The following is a 19,024-nucleotide window of genomic DNA, read 5'->3' on the forward strand; positions in this document are numbered from 1 at the left end:
ATGTTCTCCTAGATGGTCACGTACCTGACCATTAATCTGACAGCCACCAGTGAAAACTATAAATGTCTGTAAAACATGAACAAGCTGATCAGCCTGAAGTCTAGAAATGAAAGAATTGTAGTAAACATAACTAAAAGCCTAAATGATCTAAACCAAAAATATGCAACACTTCAGCTTTATCTTAATACTTTATCTAATATCAAATACTTTAGTTGAGGAACAAGAAGCAGCTCTTGAACAAGCAGCCAAATGTTGGATGCATATTCAAAGAAACTAACAGCAAAGTACTAGAAGTTAGAGAGGTGATTAAATAATTCTTTAGCACAAAGACTTTAAATCTGAGTAAGAGCTGAAATGTGTGAAATGGACTTATCAAATTTCTATGCTTTAGTTCCATAAGAGGCAGTGGTGCTACTGGTCCAAGGAGAGCCGCAGCCCCACCTTTGGGTAACTTTGGCCACTTCCTCAATGACTTCCTAAAACTGTTCCCCTGGAACTCCATCTTATCTAGTGCTTCATTGTGTGCCCTGGTTCAAGGTTCAGAAATCAGGATCAACCCCTAGCCAGAGCAGACAGATGAGAAGCTCTAGTCTCCTTGTCTCCTCCTCCCTCCCTTTTTGACTCTACTCTGAATGTGTCCCTATCCTTTTCTAACCTGTTCTTGAACATAAATAATAAATAAATAAATATGTAAAAGACATAAGCATCACCTACATGTCCTCAGCCACACATTCTAGCAATATATGGCTCTATATACACAGTATTACAAAAGCTCCATTTCCCAAAACCAACAACAGAAATGTTATTTCTCTCTGCACAGAAAAGTTGGCTACAAGTAGCTCCAGCAGAGGTGTGAGATAAATGCATTTCCAAAAGTCATTTTTCCATTTGGTTCCATCTTATATATGCTGCCTTGCATATATATGAGTCTTGTCCAAAAGCAGAGAATAGGATAGAATCAGTCAAAAGAGATAGCTCAAAGTATTCCACAAGGTTGGGTGAAGTCTTGAACCTGCGATGATGTGGAAGTTGCAATTGGAAAAAAATCAGTTGGTGAAGATTCGGAAGCAAGAGATAAGTCAAAAGGGAAAGGAGGATAAATTAGCAGAGCAAACAGGTAATATCAAAGTGAATAGGAAGCTGAGAGACAAAGAGTGTGCAAGGATTAGGATAAAAGATTGGGCATCTATCATCTCCTAAGGGGTAAGCAGGAAGTAGACTTTGAGGCCAAACTAGTATTCCCCCATGTCCCAGCCCTCACCCCCAACAGGAGATTAGAGCCTGAAACAAAGAGTTCTCTGACAATACCACAGATTTCCTTTCTGAGACTAACTAATCCTATCCTCCAAATTTCCCTGAATATACTTCAGATCTGAATCACAGCTGTTTCCAGCAACTCCCATATGTCAAAGAGCTGTGTGTAAGTGGCAGCAGATATTGTACCAACACAAGTTAAGTAATTTTTACAAAATATTTATTTATTTAAAGCTAAATACAAAATAGAAAAAGACAGGAAGGAAAATTATATATATATATATATATATGTACACACATATATACATATACACACATGCAAATATCAATATCCATACATACATATACATATATACACATATATGTAAACATGCACCTAAAACAATATTAATATGGCTGATATATAATGTTAATTTTCTCTTGAAAGAATCAATCTTTAAGTCTGATTTTGAGATCAATGATTCCTAGCCCTTCTTGTAATGTTTGTATATATCTCTTATTTTCTATCCCTCATGACTCTTCTATTTTAATTCTACTCCTTAGGTTTGCCTTGCCATTACTTAACCTCCTCTCTCCAGTGGATCCCTCCCTCCACCCTTTCCTTCCCTCTTTCTCTCATTCCCATTAATCTACATACATGTACATACATACATACATTAATCTACACACAATCCCACTCCCATAAATCTACTTCCCTTTTCATACCCTCATCATATGCTATTCCCTCCCCTCTTGTTTTTTTAATAGATTTTGCAGAGTGCTATACCCATCAAGGTAATATTCATATTGTTTTCTATTTAACCCATTCCTATTGTGAATAGGTTTTCAGAACTAACAGCTCTTTCCTCCTTTTCATTCCTCTATGTTGATTCTTTCTCTGCACCTGATTTGTATAGCTTTTATTTTTTCCTAGACAGTTTTACTTTTTAGAGTCAGATCATACTCAGCTATGCCCCATTCTTTTTTTTTTTTGAGCTACCCAATTACTGATGTCAATCTTAAACATGTTATACATTTCCATATAAAAAACATGAACAATTTGTCTTTGTCCCTTGAAATTAATCTTTGATCTTGGCTCTTATGTGTTAAATTTTCTATTAAGTACATGTTTGATGAGACAAAGTCCTGAAAATCTGCAAGTTCATTGAATGTCCTTTTTTTTTTTCATTCAATATTATGGTTAGTTTCGCTGGATGTGAAGTTTTTGGTCATAAGCCTAGGTTTTTGGTTTTTTGGGTTTTTTTGGGGTTTTTTTGACTGCCAATATAACTGATTCCAGGACCTGAGACATTTTAATATGGCTACTGATAAGTCTTATCCAATTCTAATTGTAGCTCCAGCACATTTGAATTGGTTTTTTTCTTGTTTCTTGCAAAATTTTCTTTTTGATCTTGGGTTTTGAAATCTGGCAAAAATATTCCTATGTGTTCTCCACAAAGGATCTCTTGAGGTGGTGATCAGTAGACTTTTTCTATTTCTACTTCCCCCTCATGTTCTATCACTCCAGGACAATTTTCTTGGATTATTTTTTTCATTATTGTGTCAAGGTTCTTTTTTAGGTCACAGTTTTCAGGTTGTCCAATTATGCTTATATTTTCTCTTTTTTTGTCTGTTTTTCATATCTGTTGTTTTTTCTTATGTTTCACATTGTTCTATTTTTTCATTCTTTATATTTTGTTTTATTATTTCTTGGTCTGCTAGGGCTTTACTGGCTTTCCCTTCTCCAGTTCTAATTTTCAAAGAATTCTTTTCATCCTTAAGATTCTATATCTCCTTTCCTAGTTGGTTAACTTTCTTTCATAATCTTCTTATTTTTCTTGGATGGTTTTTATTTTTTTAAGCTTTTCCTCAATCTCATTTAATTTTTAGTTTTTTTTTTTTTTTAATTCTTCTATAAATTCTCTCTGGACAGAGAGCCATTTCATGTTATTCTTTGGGGTAGAAGAAGTTTTTTTTTGTTTTGTTTTGTTTTGTTTTAACTTCACTGTTCTTTGAAGATGAACCCTTGTGATGACCGCATATTTTAAAATCAGCTGGAGTCAGGAATTCAGGTTAAGGGAAAATCCTAGATCTTTATTCTTTGCTGAGGTTAAGGGAGATGGTGATAGGAAGTGAGAGCAGTCGCCACATGAACCCAACCAGCAGACTCTCTGCCTCTCTCTCCCCACCCACCAAAATCGTCTCTACGTCATTTCCTATACAACACATCAAAACTTGCAGAGAGAGTGGGCGGGGCCATTCTTTCTCCAAGCATATATTAATAGAGTATTGTCCAATTGCTATTTAACCTCACTTGGGACCTCAGTGCATCAACTCGAGCTTCAGCCCATTACAAATCCTAGTCCTTTTCCCACAGTAAGTTTCTATGTTGGATTCTTTCTTCTTTAATGCCTGTTCTTTTTTTTTTTTTTAATTAGAAATATTAGTGTAAGCACCTCTAATCATGGGTATGGTGCCTCTAACTTCACTTCAGTTCTCCTCTCTGACTTGTAATCCCAAACCAAAAGCTTCACTCTTCTGCAAGTGTCTGTAGCCAGCAGTGTCCCTGCCCCACTGCTTCTGCATTCACCAGGTCTGCTGGCCTGGCCCTTAACCAGGGTCAAGTATCAGTAGCACAACTGGACCTGGTATTCCTAATCAGCCAAGGTTCCTTCATTCTTCCCAGACTTAGACTCCCAACTTGTCACAGGCTATCTGGAAGGTGAAAGTTCCTAATATTGTCTCATTTTAACCTCATGCCAACTCTGAAATGTAGGGGATATCTTCATTTTAAAGCAGAGAAAAGTGATATTAAGTAACTTACCCAGGCTCACACAAAAGGTCAACTACTATCTATTTAAGCACTTAACTATATGCCAGGGGAATAAAAAGAAAAGGAAAAAAGACAATTCCTGCTTTCATAGAGTTCACAATTTAAGGAAGGATACTACATAAAAAACAACCTAAATTAGAGATCATCAATAAAGAAAAGAGATTAGAATTAAGGAACGTTGGAAAAGGCTTCTCCAGGAAGATGGAATTTTAAATGAAAGTCACAAAAAGCCAAGAGGTTGAGATTGAGAGAAAATATGGAATGGGGAGCTGAGGGACTGGCAGGGCATCTAATGAAAATGCTCTGAGTTAGAAGAGGATTGTCTTGTCTTGTTTGAGAAATAACAAAGAGACCAGTGTCACTAAATTATAGAGGACATGGATTTGAATTAAGTGTAAGACTGAAGCTATACAGTCAAACAGAATTTTATACTTGATGCTGGAAATTACAAGGAGCCACTAGAGTTTCTTGAATGACGTTAGAGAGTGACATGGTCAGACTTACAAGTCTGACTGAGAGGATGGTAGTATTTTCACAGTAAAAGAGAAACCTGGAAGAGGGAAGTTGGGGGAAGGGAAAGAGTTCAATCTGGAGCATATTAAGTTTAAGTTATCTATGGGAGAATTATGTAGTCATGTGTCAGAGGCAGGATCTGATCCCAGATCTTCCTGGCTCCAAGTCTAGAACATTATTTCATCTTTTAAAAATTACTTTTTTTGTATATGGTTTATCATATGCATAATGTAATCATATAATAATACATGTATATAATTGATAAGTGCATATACATAGAATAAGGGTACATATTCAAATTTTTTTATTGATACAGTATACAAGTAGGAGTTAAGTGTCATTATAAAAATAAACCATTAAAGCAAAATAATAAGTTATGTATATTTGATACTCTTTAATTAAGTGTATGAGAGGTAGGAAGGCAATTTGTATAGCCAGACCCTTTTTGGAGGTCTATTCTAAAAATAAAAGATAATAGCTATATGGTTTAAATGGAGATAAATAAAAGCATGTGAAAGTAGGGTGTAGGAGGAAGAGAAAAATGGGAACAAGGTTGATAAGTAGATAGAATCCAATTACAGTTACTGGAAAAACAAGTAGAATGCAGAGCAAGACACCCGTATTTGGTCTCCCACACTGTTATCACAGAGAGGGAATTACTGATAAGCAAGGTGGCAAGATGGAAGTTTCTGGCATAGAAGACTCCAGGGACATTCCAAAAAGGGTGGTGAGGGCTGGGCAGAAGGAAGGAGTGAGACTAAAGCAAAACTTAGTAAGTCTCAATAAAAAAGACTAGCCTCCTATCCCTAAACTTTACCTTACCCCCAAAAGTTTTTTTTTCCCCAGACTGACACAGATTTTGAAGCAAAAGTTTGATGATTGTTAGTGAAGGTTGGTAAAGAGGGAATTCCTATACAAGTTCAGGTTGACATAGATGGCATATGAGGTTCCTTTCAACTATGGGAATCTCTGAAGATTACAAATATAATAATAATCCAATTTCTGCCCTTGAGGCAGTTCCAATTTATAGTTTTGTTAGTGTAGAGAGGATATTAGTGTCTTGATTTTTTGACTATATGTATTCTTCATAGTCTATATAGGAATAAAATAAAGGAAAAGAATTTTATTAATTCAGTCAGAGATGAAAGAAGATTACCTTCAGGAAAAATGATTCATCATCATAAGTTTCCAAGAAAGATCTTATGACATTATATCGGTGCTTCTTGAACTGACAGTTGCAGTCCCTAGAGAAGACTGTGTAAGGCTATTAAAGGAAATTGAATAAGTAATTTGGTGGATTATTAAAATGCAGATTGGATGAACAGAACGATTTGGCATTTACCACCGTTTCATGCCAACTTTTATGATTTTCACTGCCAAAATGGAGGGAGGCAGGGGTTTGTAATAGTAGAAAAAAATACTGCAGTAGGAGTTTGAGTAACTAGGTTGAAATCTATGTTCTGCTACTGATCCCCTGAGTGGCCATGAGTGAAGTAATTCACTTCACTCTTCTTGTCCCTCAGATTCCTATAACTCAAAGAGATTTAAAAAAAAAAAAAAAAAAGGTAAAGTACTGATATCCAAAAATATTTTCAGCTATAATAGCAAAGAACTGGAAATTTAAGGAGACCTTAACTAAGCAGAATGAGTAAACAATTTATGATCTATGAAAGTAATGGAAGGTGATGGTCTAGGAAGTAATGCATCATGCATCATTTTTTTTGGCTTATAAGTCTAGACCTGGAATAGTTGAATCAGAGCACTCAGTTTGGGGATTGAGGAACATAGTTCCAAAAAACAATATATATTAAAATGGTTTCATAAATTTTCTTTTATTTGTAGGAGTTATTTCATAGTTGTGGTTCCTTTAGGGAAAAGCTTCTTTTTGTTTGTTTTTTATGTTTAATTTTTTTTTATAATTGCTTTTTTATTTTCAAAATACAAGCAAAGATAATTTAACATTCACCCTTGCAAAACTTTGTATTCCAAATTTTTCTCCCTCTCTTCTCCCACCCTCCTCCCCTAGTCAGCGAGTAATCCAAAATTAAGTATGTGCAATTCTTCTAAACATATATCTACATCCATCATGCTGAACAAGAAAAATCAGTTCAAAAAAGAAAAAAATGAGAAAGAAGCAAGCAAGAAGCAAAAAACAAGCAAGCAAACAACAACAGCAAAGGTACAAACATTAAATTGTGATCCACATTTAGTCCCTATAGCCATCTTTCTGGATGCAGATGTCTCTTTTTGTCACAATTGGAATTGGCCTGAATCATCTCATTGTTGAAAAGAGTCACGTGCATCACAATTGATCATCATATAATGTTGTTGGCTAATTCATAATACCCTCATTACATGCCAAAAATATGTGTTCACTTGAAGAAGAATTTTTTTTTAGCATTCCCAAATCTCACACCTATTCACAAAGATCAGTATTAAACTGCTGAGTAATATCCTATTTTTTAAACATATAGATTTTTAAACTGTCACTAGTTTATCTCATTTAAACACCTAAAAAATAAGGATTCTAACTTAGGGATATTTACTTTAATATTTTAACATATCTATGGTCATATAAATGTTGGCATTTCATTATCCATGCCATTTCATTCTGTGCAATTCTTGTTCACATTCTTTCATAATTCCTCCAGAGAGGATATACTCAAATTACTGCTTGCTTTCCTCCTAAAACTTGATTATTCTATTAGTAGTTGCTCAGCATTAACAACTGGTCTATCTGATATTTCTTGATCTCAATACATAATCAGTCCAACTTCCTTCTCTGGTTATACAATTCCTGAATTATATTCTCTTACACCACTTCTTATGTGAAAATTGTGTAAATAAGACCTCAGATATTGGCTTTAAAATAGGATTTCAATAAAGATTAAACCCATTTCCTGTTCTTTCTTTCTGATAGGCTGTGGAAATATACTTGCATGTCCTAGGTCTTTCCTGGAATCCTAAACACAAATACTTCTTCCTCTTGGACAATGATGGACTTGGGGAGAAGACTTTAGGCATTTGTCTAACTTTTAAGTACTGTATGGATTTTTACCTTACTGGCCTTTAAGCTGATTTGAAACCATAAAGTAAAGAATTCTTCCAACAAAACATTAAAAATTGTTTACTGAAGCCTTTTTATAGAGACTGAAATATCAAAAACTAAATAGAAATCTCTTTTCCACATGATTAACTTGTGATAAGTAATTCAAATGTCTTTAATTTGCATTGTAGTCTGACAGATGTATTGGGCATTTTGTTGAAAAGTGGCTTATCAAAATTTGTAAATAACAATCTTCCCTCGATGTTAAAACTAAGAATTTATTGCAAAGTGAAATGCCACTTAAAATTATTTTTAATGGCTATGTAAATGCAAAGTTTTATTAAAATGTCTAATTAGCACCAGTGATAGTAAGCTAGTCAAGATGGTGTTCTCTTTGTTTCTTTCCTAGGATTCATCCATAGTTTTTTACTAACTCTTTCACTTTTTTATTAAAAAAAAAAAAAAAAAAAAGATGAATTAGGAAGTAAAAATTCATAAAAAATATAACAGACTTTATTGGTCAAGTGTTCTAGTGTTCTGTGATCTCATTAAGGTGTTTTTTCTTCTTCCATGTGGATCTTAAGCTTTCCTTTATTGTTCATCCTGTGTCAGTTATTTGTCGTAGCTCCTAGCATAAGTCTATTATAGGGAATCCACACTAGGTGCTGGGGGACTTTCTCACATGCTCATTACAATGCAAAAATACCAGTGGAGCAAGAAAGCTCTTGATATGTGCACAACCTATATTTTGGCCAATTTGGTCAAATTTATTTTCATTTGAGGGAATCTTTTACATTATTTCTCTTGCATAATTCCTCATGTGTTGCAATTTGAATGAATTTCAATTAGACATTACAGTTTCTGAGGATTGAGGAAAAGCGGAAGGGTAGAGAATAGGAAGAATTTACTAAACATCTACTAATTTGTCGGGCATTGTGCTAAGTGTTTTACAGATATTATCACATTTGAGCCTCACAACAATCCTATGAAGAAGGTCCTGTTATGATGATCATTTTACAACTGAGAAAAATGAGGCAGATCGCAGTTAAGTGATTTGCTCAGAGTCGCATTTGTAGGATGTATCTGAGGCCAGATTTAAATCCAGGTCTTCCTGACTCAAGGCTCAGTGTTTAATCCACTGTGCCACCTCCTGCCTCTAGGACTTGACCAAGTACAATGAAATACTCTTCTGGGGAATCAGAAATCTTTCAGTGACTCAATAAGTCAAATATTCAATAACACATTAGTGGAGTCCTTTTGTAGCACTGGTAGAGGAGGACACATTATTATCTACTACATCAGGCTTTTTGTGTAAAGGATTGTTTTATTTCAAAAAATACTATTTCACATATATAGTAGGGGCCACCTGAGTTCAAAGCCAATCTCAGATATTTACTAGCTATATGACCCCAAAGCAAGTTATTAAATCTCTTAATGCCTTAAGAGGCATTTTTATTTTTTTATTATAGCTTTTTATTGATAAAACATATGCATGGGTAATTTTTCAACATTGACCCTTGCAAAAACTTCTGTTCCAACTTTTCTCCTCCTTCCCCTCACCCCCTCCCCTAGATGGCAGGTAGTGCCATACATGTTAAATATGTTAAAGTATATGTTAAATACAATATATTTTTACATATTTATATAGTAGTCCTGCTACACAAGAAAAATCAGATTTAGAAAGAAGGTTAAAAATAACCTGGGAAGAAAAACAAAAAGGCAAGCAAACAATATCAGAAAGAATGGAAATGCTATGTTGTGGTCCACACTCATTTCCCACTGTTCTTTCAATGGGTGTAGCTAGTTCTGTTTATTACTGATCAATTGGAACTGATTTGGATCTTCTCATTGTTCAAGATAGAATAGGCATTTTTAAAATGAAGGTACTGGACTAAATAGCTTGTAAAGTCCCTTCCAGTTCTAAAATCTATGATCCTATAAAATCAGAGTAGCTTATTAAAATAATAATTAATGCTCTGTCCTGTTTGCTTTTTTATCTAAAGAAATTTTATCTTGAGAGATTAGGGGGAATTTCACATTATTATGTTACAGAGTTGTGGGCACCTTCAGGTGTTACAAAATCAAAATTAGGAGTCACAGTTACTTAAATCAGAGTAGATTTTGGGGTGGAGGAGAAGGGAGTGGAAAAGGTCCCTGGTCTGAAATGGTGTTTGAATCATGCTCTGTCATTAACTACTTCTGTGTTGTTGGGCAGTCACTTTATATCTTTGGGCCTCAGTTTCCTCATTCATAGAAGGGAGCTGGAATAATTAATGTCTAAGGTACTTCCAGATCTGAGTGAATCTAGGATTGTTACCTATAAAACTTTTAATCTGAAGAGCCTAAGTTCTAGTCTTTGTTCAAATAGAAAAACACGTGAATCAGTTTAGTATACTGACAAAAGGACCCCAAATCGGTAGTGAAGAAACCTGAATTCTAGTCCTGACTACTATTTATTGGCTGACATGTACCCTAGATGCCTACCCTACTCACTTACTCTACACTTAATTAGCTTACTTACCCACACTACATCTCAGTTTCCTCATTTATAAGATGACAATTTGACTAGATGCAGAACTAAAGATGAATTTGGACCAAATAAGGAGTTGTCCAAAAGATATACACTAATGTATTGCAATTACCTAGATGATACTTGATGTCATTGCCCCAGATTTAAGAGGAACAGAGAGAGATGATCAAGAGTAAATGGAAATAACTTTTCTTCCCATTATACCCATTTAAAACCTTGCAGGAACATTCGATTCATTGAATTTTAGAAATTATGAGGTGATTAATGTAGAAATATGTCTTGCATGACTTGATATGTATATCATATTTCTTGTCTTCTCAATAAGTAGAGAAGATGTGAGGGGAGAGAGAACCTGAAATTGGAAAAAAAAAATAACAATATAAAACAACAACAACAACAAAAAATAACAGGAAGAAGTTGGAGCTGAAAATTAAAAATTTAAAAGAAAACGTAAAAAATCTGTTCAGTCTGTATGTAGATACTTCTTTCTTTCTCAGGCTTGATTGAATAATTTTGCTAATGTATCTCTTCCTACTCAGATAAGTCAATTTACCTCTTTCCCTTTTCAGATTTACATTGTACTAATGAAGATCTATCCTATCATCACTTTAGGCCTTCATGTCACTCTACCCCTTACTGCATGGAAGATACCTACTATTAATTCCAGACAGATGATTATTTCTGAAATATCTGGGTATCCTTTCTCTCAGATATCTCCATTCCCTACCCCCAAGTTCTTTGGAAACACTACCATTAAGACTCTCTGAATCCATATCACCAATGAATGAGATCTCAATAATAGGTTTACTTTTATTAGTCAACGATTTCTATCTTCATCTAGAGGATACAATTTAAATCAAAAGCACTTAAAATAACATACCACTTCCTCCCTTATAAAATTGAAGCATATTATCCCATTAATACATACACTATTAGAGGGAAGAGTGGATACATGTATGGACACAATGATTACATATCATATAGAAACATATTCAGGGAACATGAATGGCCATTAGATATGGACATAAGAAATACATATGGCCCAGGCATATGTATAGAAAATATGAAATACAAGAGCATGCTCTCAGAAGTATACACATCCACCTAATACTGATAATTTCTGCTAATATTATCACAATGTATGGCTCACTCTATCTTGAATGATTCATCACTGTTAATCCCTACTTAACCTCATGCCTGTGCTGATCTCCTTAGGGTGCCACATTTTGCTTGCTCTCTCTCTCTCTGCTGGGAAGTTCTCTCTGCTTTCATCTACTTATCAGTTGAAAAATTACATTTTCAGGATCACCTTTTAGCCTCTTAGCTCTCTCATCTGCCAAACTACAGCGATTAGAAAGATTCTTTAATAAAGGCAACTAATAACTCTTTAGTCATAGCAGAAATTATAAATTGCCACACTTAACTAAAGGGCCACTCTGCTCCCAGACTAAGATCTAAGATCTGGTAAACTAAGGAAAATTAAATTTGTTCTTTGATGGAGTGATTGATTTCTGTGTTTCGTGCTGTCTCAATGTATAATGCCCCAATTTAGATAGTGAAAAATTCCTTTTTACCCCTTAAGTACATCCCATATATAGGGTGTTCAAGGAGGATTACCACCTCTGGTGTGAGGACTTACTGAACCTTTTTCAGGACTACTCATCAATCATTGGTGTCCATGTCTCCTCTGATTTCCTGACTTCATTTCCCTAATCTTCTCAATTCCTTTGACCTACTTGTAGTAGTACCTACAAGTATTCTACTTACAATATCATGAATATTATCATCCCTTTATCTAATATGTCTTCCAATAATTCAATTTCTCTCTAATATTCCTCCTAAACCTATATTTCATATTTATCATGAAATCTAATGTTTCTACCTTTTATACGTTGACAGGTACTCCAGTTTTGTACATTTTTCTGTCTTCCTAATCTTAGCACCTTAGTGAATAAGGTCAACTCAAATCTATATTCTACTCTCAAATTTCTTGTTCCTTTATCCTACTAATACTCATGCATGCCAAACTCCAACCTTGGGTTAATCTTTCAATTCACTTCTATTCCTACTGATATGTGGCTGAACAGAACTGGAGGAAATTGCGCATTTGTTGGACTGTTCCATTACAGATATGTTATTTGATATCAACTGTTCTCTCATTGCAGTAAGAACATCCATTTATTTCTCCTTAATTGATTCTCCATCCCACTGCCATATGTCTTCCTTTTATTTTTATGATTCTATTGATACTTTTTCATACACTAGGTTTTTTTTAAATAATTTTTTTTGCTTAATTTTTGGTCTTTCATCTTTTCCCCCATATTCCCCCATTTATCTCTGAAACCTTCACTCTTTGGGGCCTTCAGTGCTACACTGATCCTGTTCCCACAAGGTTAGATATCCTCAGCTTCCTTATTTTGAGGTTATACAGGTCCTCTGTCCTAACTAAACTTTTGGGGAAAAGATCTGACTTCATCCTTATTTCCAGTCATTTTTATCTCAGTCCTTATTTTGTTCTTTCTTAACCAGTAGCTCTAAGTGGCTATTTGAATTTTCCATCCCTCTCAAAGTTTTCCTATTACTCCTCCCTTGTACTGAATGTTTCATTGAGAGTCAGTGTTTGCTACTTCTTATGGGATAGGCATAATATTCAGGCCCAGTAACTGTGGGGTGAAGAGAGAAGGATCTCTATTGATGGCTCTCTCTCTCTCTCTCTCTCTCTCTCTCTCTCTCTCTCTGTCTCTCCCTCTCTCTTCTCTCTCTCTCTCTCTCTCTCTCTCTCTCCATATATTATATATATATATATATATATATATATATATGTATATATATGGCATATGTGTACTTGTGGCAGTAAGAGTTTTATCTTCTTATATTGTAGATTTTTTTGAAATTATTCTAAATTTTGCATATGATTCTGTGAGAGGAGCAGGGGTTGGGTAAAACAATGGCTACCATCTTGCCCATCCCAGACATTATATAACTAGTGCTTTTTCTCTAAACAATTTCATTTAAAAAGTGATAATAATGAACAAGTGAGAATAGCAAAAAGTAGGAAGACTTCTGCTATAAAATGTATAAAAAACATTGTAGAACACTAGAGCTAGAAGGATCTTAGCGATCCCTTAATCTAGTAAGGAGAAAAGTTAAGTTAAGACACTTTGCCTTAAGATGTGTATGTTTAGTTCTAAAATTGAATGATAGAGCAATAGCTAAAACCTAGGTCTTCTTATTTTCAGTCCAGTGCTACTTTCTCTATGCTCTGAAACTTCAAGCTTGATTAAATTATTCTTACATTGAAAAGGTAACCCATGAGAGCTATTAATCAAGAGCTCAGTACCTACATAATCAAAAAAAGTCATAAAATTTTTCCTTTCATTCATTTACTCAACTAATATTTATTGAGTGACTCCTCTTGAGAAGAGCCTTAGTAACAAAGTATAGGGTGTGGAGACAGGGGACTTTGTTTAAAATTTAAGTTGTGCTACTAATAAACTTTGTGACCATGGGCAAGGAACTTTTTCTCTTTGAAACTTAAATTCATCCATCATTAAAATGAGGAGATTGGAGAATATAGTCTCTAAGGTGCCTTCTAAACCTCAAATGATTCTACGATCCTCTGTAAAAGCTAGATAAAATGGAGGATGGTAGGCCCTAGAATGACATACTGGACTGGGTACTATAGAAGATTCACAGCCATAGCTTTATGGGGCCTTTAATATGCCAGAAAAAACAAACCATATAAAATGATAGTAAAAGACAATATATTACAAGTTTAATAAAAGAGATACAAAAATAGTACAGGAGCTCAGAAGAGGGAAATTATTTCTGGTTATGGTTGTGGTTGTGGCAAAAAAAAAAAAAAAAAAAAAAAAGGTGATGGAGTTAGCATCTGAATTTTGTCTTAAAAGGTAGTTTTTCAGTAAATTTCAGTAAAAGGACAGTAAATGCCTTTATATCCAGGTATTCCAAGTAAAAGGAAAGTCATCTGCTTATCCATGTTTGGGGATGGTAAATATGCCAGTTTAGTTGGCATAAAAACAAAGGAGTAGGTGGGGGGGTATTAGAAATGTAGATTGATCTAGTTTGAGGAAAAGCAAAAATGCTATCTTAAAGCATATGCATTTTGTTTTTTAATCATAGACCCTGAGGACCATTGACCTTTTCTGAGGAGGGTTGTGATATGATCAGAGCTGTAATTTAGGAATATTTTTGTGAAAGATGGACTAAAGCATGAACAGATGGGAGATAGTGATACTAGTTAGGAGATGATTGAAACAGGCTAAGCCCATGGCTCCCAAACTATGCACTGTAGTTAAATCATGAAACAATGTGGTGGCTGTTATGCCCCTATGGACTACTCTAACCTGGTAGCTCCCCTTTGAACTACTCTTAATGCCCATCCTTCGACAGCACGGCTAGGCCACACTTACCTGTCTTTGGGCACCAACTCAGATAACATAGAGATAGACCACTAGGAGGTAGGGGTGAAGCAAAAGAGAACTTTATTCTTTAATAGCACATAATGTATACCCCCCTGAAGATCTGGGGGAAAGGGGAGGTCCTTTAGGAACCTAGCATAATGGGATTGGCCCAAGAAGAAGGAGGAAGGTGTGCTAGGCTTTGAGAGCACTAAGGAGGGAGACGTGGCACCTGGGGTCAGACACCGCCTCCTGGGGCTATGCCCCACTTCCAGGTAGGACTTGCCTGCGCCTGGGTACCTCTCATCCCTCAGGTCCTCCCACATGCCTTGAACTGCATTCCTTGCTTCTAGAGGCTTTTTAACCCTTAAAGTGGCTGTGAAATTTCAGAAGGAAATAGTAATACTTTACATTTGTCATACACTGCTTAACTACTCATGGCAGTTTATGGTTTCAAATAAGATCTTACTTTGTTCCTTTTGATAATATTCTCAAATATTTGAGATATGTTTTGGTTGTTTGTGTTTTCAGCTACATCAGTCTTTCATGTTTGTGATATCACATCTTTGTGAACCTGAATTTTCAGCAGTTGCCATGATAAAAAGCAAGTACCATATAAAAAAAAAAACAATTTGGAAGAGGGAAATGGAAGTGGTAATGTCCAATCTGATTTCAAGGTATGAGAATCTGTTCATTGCCTAATGGGTGTACCCTTTAGTGGTTATTTAAGAAGGAAAAAAAATTCTTGAATGTAATAAATAAATTGTAAGAATGCAATTTTATTTTCTAAGGTGTATTATATTTTCAAGTAGTTAGTATGTTGTTAGGACATTAATCCTTATAAATTGTTTGGACCTAAGTATTTAATAGATAGGCATTTTTTTTTTTTTTTGGCTTACAGCTATTGTGAAAAATTACTATGCTTCTAAGGGTACTATGAACCAAGACAATTTAGAAACCTCTGAATTAGTCAATAGGGAAATACACTTGGGTGGCAACAATAGAAATGAAGATGGAATGGGTTTAAGAGACATTACATAGGAAGATTTGATTAAAATTTAGTGGTTATTTTTAATAAAAGAAGGAAGAGAAAGGTACAATGAAAAGTTAAGGAATCCTGCAGTTTCAAGTCCTAATAATTTAAAGAAAACTCACCATGGACAGAAGTAGGAAACAGATTGGTCATTTTTTTTTTGAGGGGGGCAGCTAGAAGCAAGAAATAAATTTGATTTTACAGATATAGTACTTGAGATGACATGTGGATAAGTGAATATTTATGGAAGTCTTCCACATGTAAGTAGTAGTTGGAAGTCATGAATATGGACAAAAGAAAAAAAGAAAATTTAGATGTAGAAGAAAATAAGACTAAGGGATGAAACTTGGAAATATACTTGCATTTGAGAGAAAGAAGCAAAGGTAGTAAATATGACAGAAGAATTAAACAAAGAGTTAAAAAAAAGAACAAGAATGATAAGATCATAAATCTAGAGCTGAAAGGGACCAGAGATTTTCTATCACAGTGTCTAGCATAAAGTAAACATTTAATAAATGTTTGTTGATATTTTTGCCCAAAGAGAAAATTTACAGGAGGGGTTTAAACCCAGGTCTGACCCCAGAGTCAGTATTTTTTCCACTGTACCCTGTTAGATACCACAGCAAAGTCAAAGGAAAGAGAAACTTTCCAGAAGTAATATTTATTTAGTGGTACAAAATGTCTCCCTGCTAACTACATCCACAAAGGCTCATTTGTTCACATATAACCTACATGAAAAAAAACACATACCTCTTACACAAATTTTATCTCATTTTTATCTTCATAACAACCCTAAGAGTTAAATGTTATTATTATATTCAAATGAGGTGAGCAAATGAGGTATACAAAGATTAAACAATCTATTCAGGATCATATAGCTAGAAAGTTAGGAAGTATTTGAGGCTGGATTTTAACTCAGGTTTTCCTGACTCCAGGTCCATAACATTATCTAACTGCTAAATATAATATCTATATATGTATATAATATCTTTCTCAATAAAATGTAAGCTCCTTGAGGGCAGGTACCATTTAATTTTTGCTTTTGTATCCTCAGAACTTAGTATAATGATCAATAAATGCTTGCTAATTAACTCATCATACATTTATTGGTGTTACAGTTTCCAAGGCAATCATGACCTTGCATCATCCCAAATCCACTAAGCCTCAAAAAACAACTATCACAAAAAGCTAACCAAACATCTGTTTGCTTGGGAAGACAACACTGAAGGCAAGTTATATTCTACAACTCTGCTCTGTGTGGAAGAAATATTTTCTCCTGAAATACAAAGATAAAGCAAGCAGTGGTAAGAGAGAGATAATGATGAAAAAAGCAAAGATTGCAAAATGGCAATTTCAGTCTTTTGACCATATTTTACCATTGTGATTCCTTACATAAACCTTTGACATCTAATCATTCTGAAGTAGATGGAGAGGGAGAGAGAGAGAGAGAGAGAGACAGAGACGGAGACAGAGACAGAGAGACAGAGAGACAGAAAGAGACAGAGACAGAGAGAGACAGAGACAGAAACAGAGAGAGACAGACAGAGACAGAGACAGAGATTGAGACAGAGACAGAGACTGAGACAGAGAGCAGAGAGAGAGAGACAGAGACAGAGACAGAGAGAGACAGACACAGAGAGAGAGAGACAGACACAGAGACACAGACACAGAGAGAGAACTTGATTCAGTGTCTGGGTGTGCTTCCTCTCAAATCTTAGTTCCATATGTGTGGGATGAGAAAATACTTTGTTCTTTTCTTCTCTTCTCTTCCTCTCAGCTTCATTTAAAGCAAGATTAGCTATAGCGTGGTTTATAGAAACAGAAAAATCTAAAAAGACAGTTGAAATGATTTAAAATATACACAATGTAAATATAAGCACATCTTCTTAAGACAGGTTAGAGTTACAAAGGGTATAGCTGGGCAGCCACTAAATTGGTACTTATTTTTACTTGCAACTTTGATGAAAACAACATGATATTTTATTCTGAATTTAAGTGATTCCTCCAGGAGCTTTCAAAGTAACTAGTATTAAGAAATAGAGGCCTGGGTTTTTGCCTTTGAAACTGAAATAGCTAAGATTTAGGTCTAGAAATACAGTGAGATAAACCCATTTTCAGAGTATTTCTCTATAACTAATAGTTTATTCTTTCTTCTGGTCCCCTTTATTCAGTCTTTCAAAAGAAAAAAATCCACAAACACCTTTGGCAGTCTCTTAGCTTTCTGTGAGCTTTGGTCTTACAAATCTCCTACAGATACATACATACATACACAAAGAGCGAGGCGGTGCAGTAGACAGCTCTGGGCCTGGTGGACCAAAGCAAATCTTTTAACAGTCAAACCATACAGTGAAGTTGTATGTCATGCTGAAGGAGCAGTGTCAATACTTTTACATATGCACTGATAATGCTCTTTGCAGATTATCTAGTTTCCTTGCTTAGCTTCTTCTGTCTCCCTCCCCTCCTCACTCTCCATTACCAGTGGCTTCTCTTGTCATTCATGCTTCTTCCAGAGAATAGGAAATAAGGTGAAATTCAAATCCTTCATATCACATATCACCCATCCATTGTTTTTAACTTTAGAGAAAAACTTAGATTCCACTCAATTTAAAACACTTAATAAACTCCTACTGTATGTCTAAGACTGTACTTAGCATCCATTACAAGGATACAAAAATGACAAATGCTCCAAATTCTTAATCTCAAAAAGTTAATAATCTCAGGGGAAGGAAGAAATCTATGGCAGGTTTAGAAATAGGAATAATAAAAAATAGAAGACAATAAAGAATAAGAAAGAAACAAAGTTCTCCAGGAAAATTTGAGAGGTAACAGACAGTTTTTAATCATGTAACTGAGGGAACATTTTTCTGAGTTAGGAAGTTAGATGTTATATTGGATAGAGTACCGGATTTCTAACCAAGAAGAACTAAGTCAAAACACACCTCAGGTATTTAATAGCTCCATGACAATGGGCCAGTCTTTTCATCTCTGTCTGACTTAGTTTCCTTATCTATAAAATGGGGTCACAATCTCTCAAGATTGCTGTGAAGATCAAATGAAACAGTATCTATATCTTTTCAGCCATGTCCAACTCTTCATGACTCCTTTTGGGGTCTCAGCAGAGACACTATAGCAATTTGCTATTTCTTTCTTTAGCTTATTTAATAGATGAATAAACTGAGAAAAACAGAATTAAGTGATTTGCCCAGAGTTGTACAATGTCTGAGGGCAGATATGAACTCAGGTCTTCCTGTCAGGCTCAGAGCTCTATCTCTTGCATCACTTATCTGTGTATGTATGAAAGTATGTATATATGTATATATACCCATATATATAAACCCATTCACATATATACACATATCCATATGTTCCTACATATATTTATCTATACATATACATATATATATTCTACCTGTTA

The 19,024-nt window shown here is 34.9% G+C and overlaps 1 pseudogene; it reads left to right on the top strand.

Annotated features, from left to right (window-relative positions):
* LOC116422089 lies at positions 1-306 on the top strand (annotated as a pseudogene).
* Positions 307-19,024: the final 18,718 nt, after the last annotated feature.

This window comes from Sarcophilus harrisii, chromosome 3, assembly GCF_902635505.1.
Source record: "Sarcophilus harrisii chromosome 3, mSarHar1.11, whole genome shotgun sequence".
In the NCBI taxonomy this organism is placed as follows: Eukaryota; Metazoa; Chordata; class Mammalia; order Dasyuromorphia; family Dasyuridae; genus Sarcophilus; species Sarcophilus harrisii.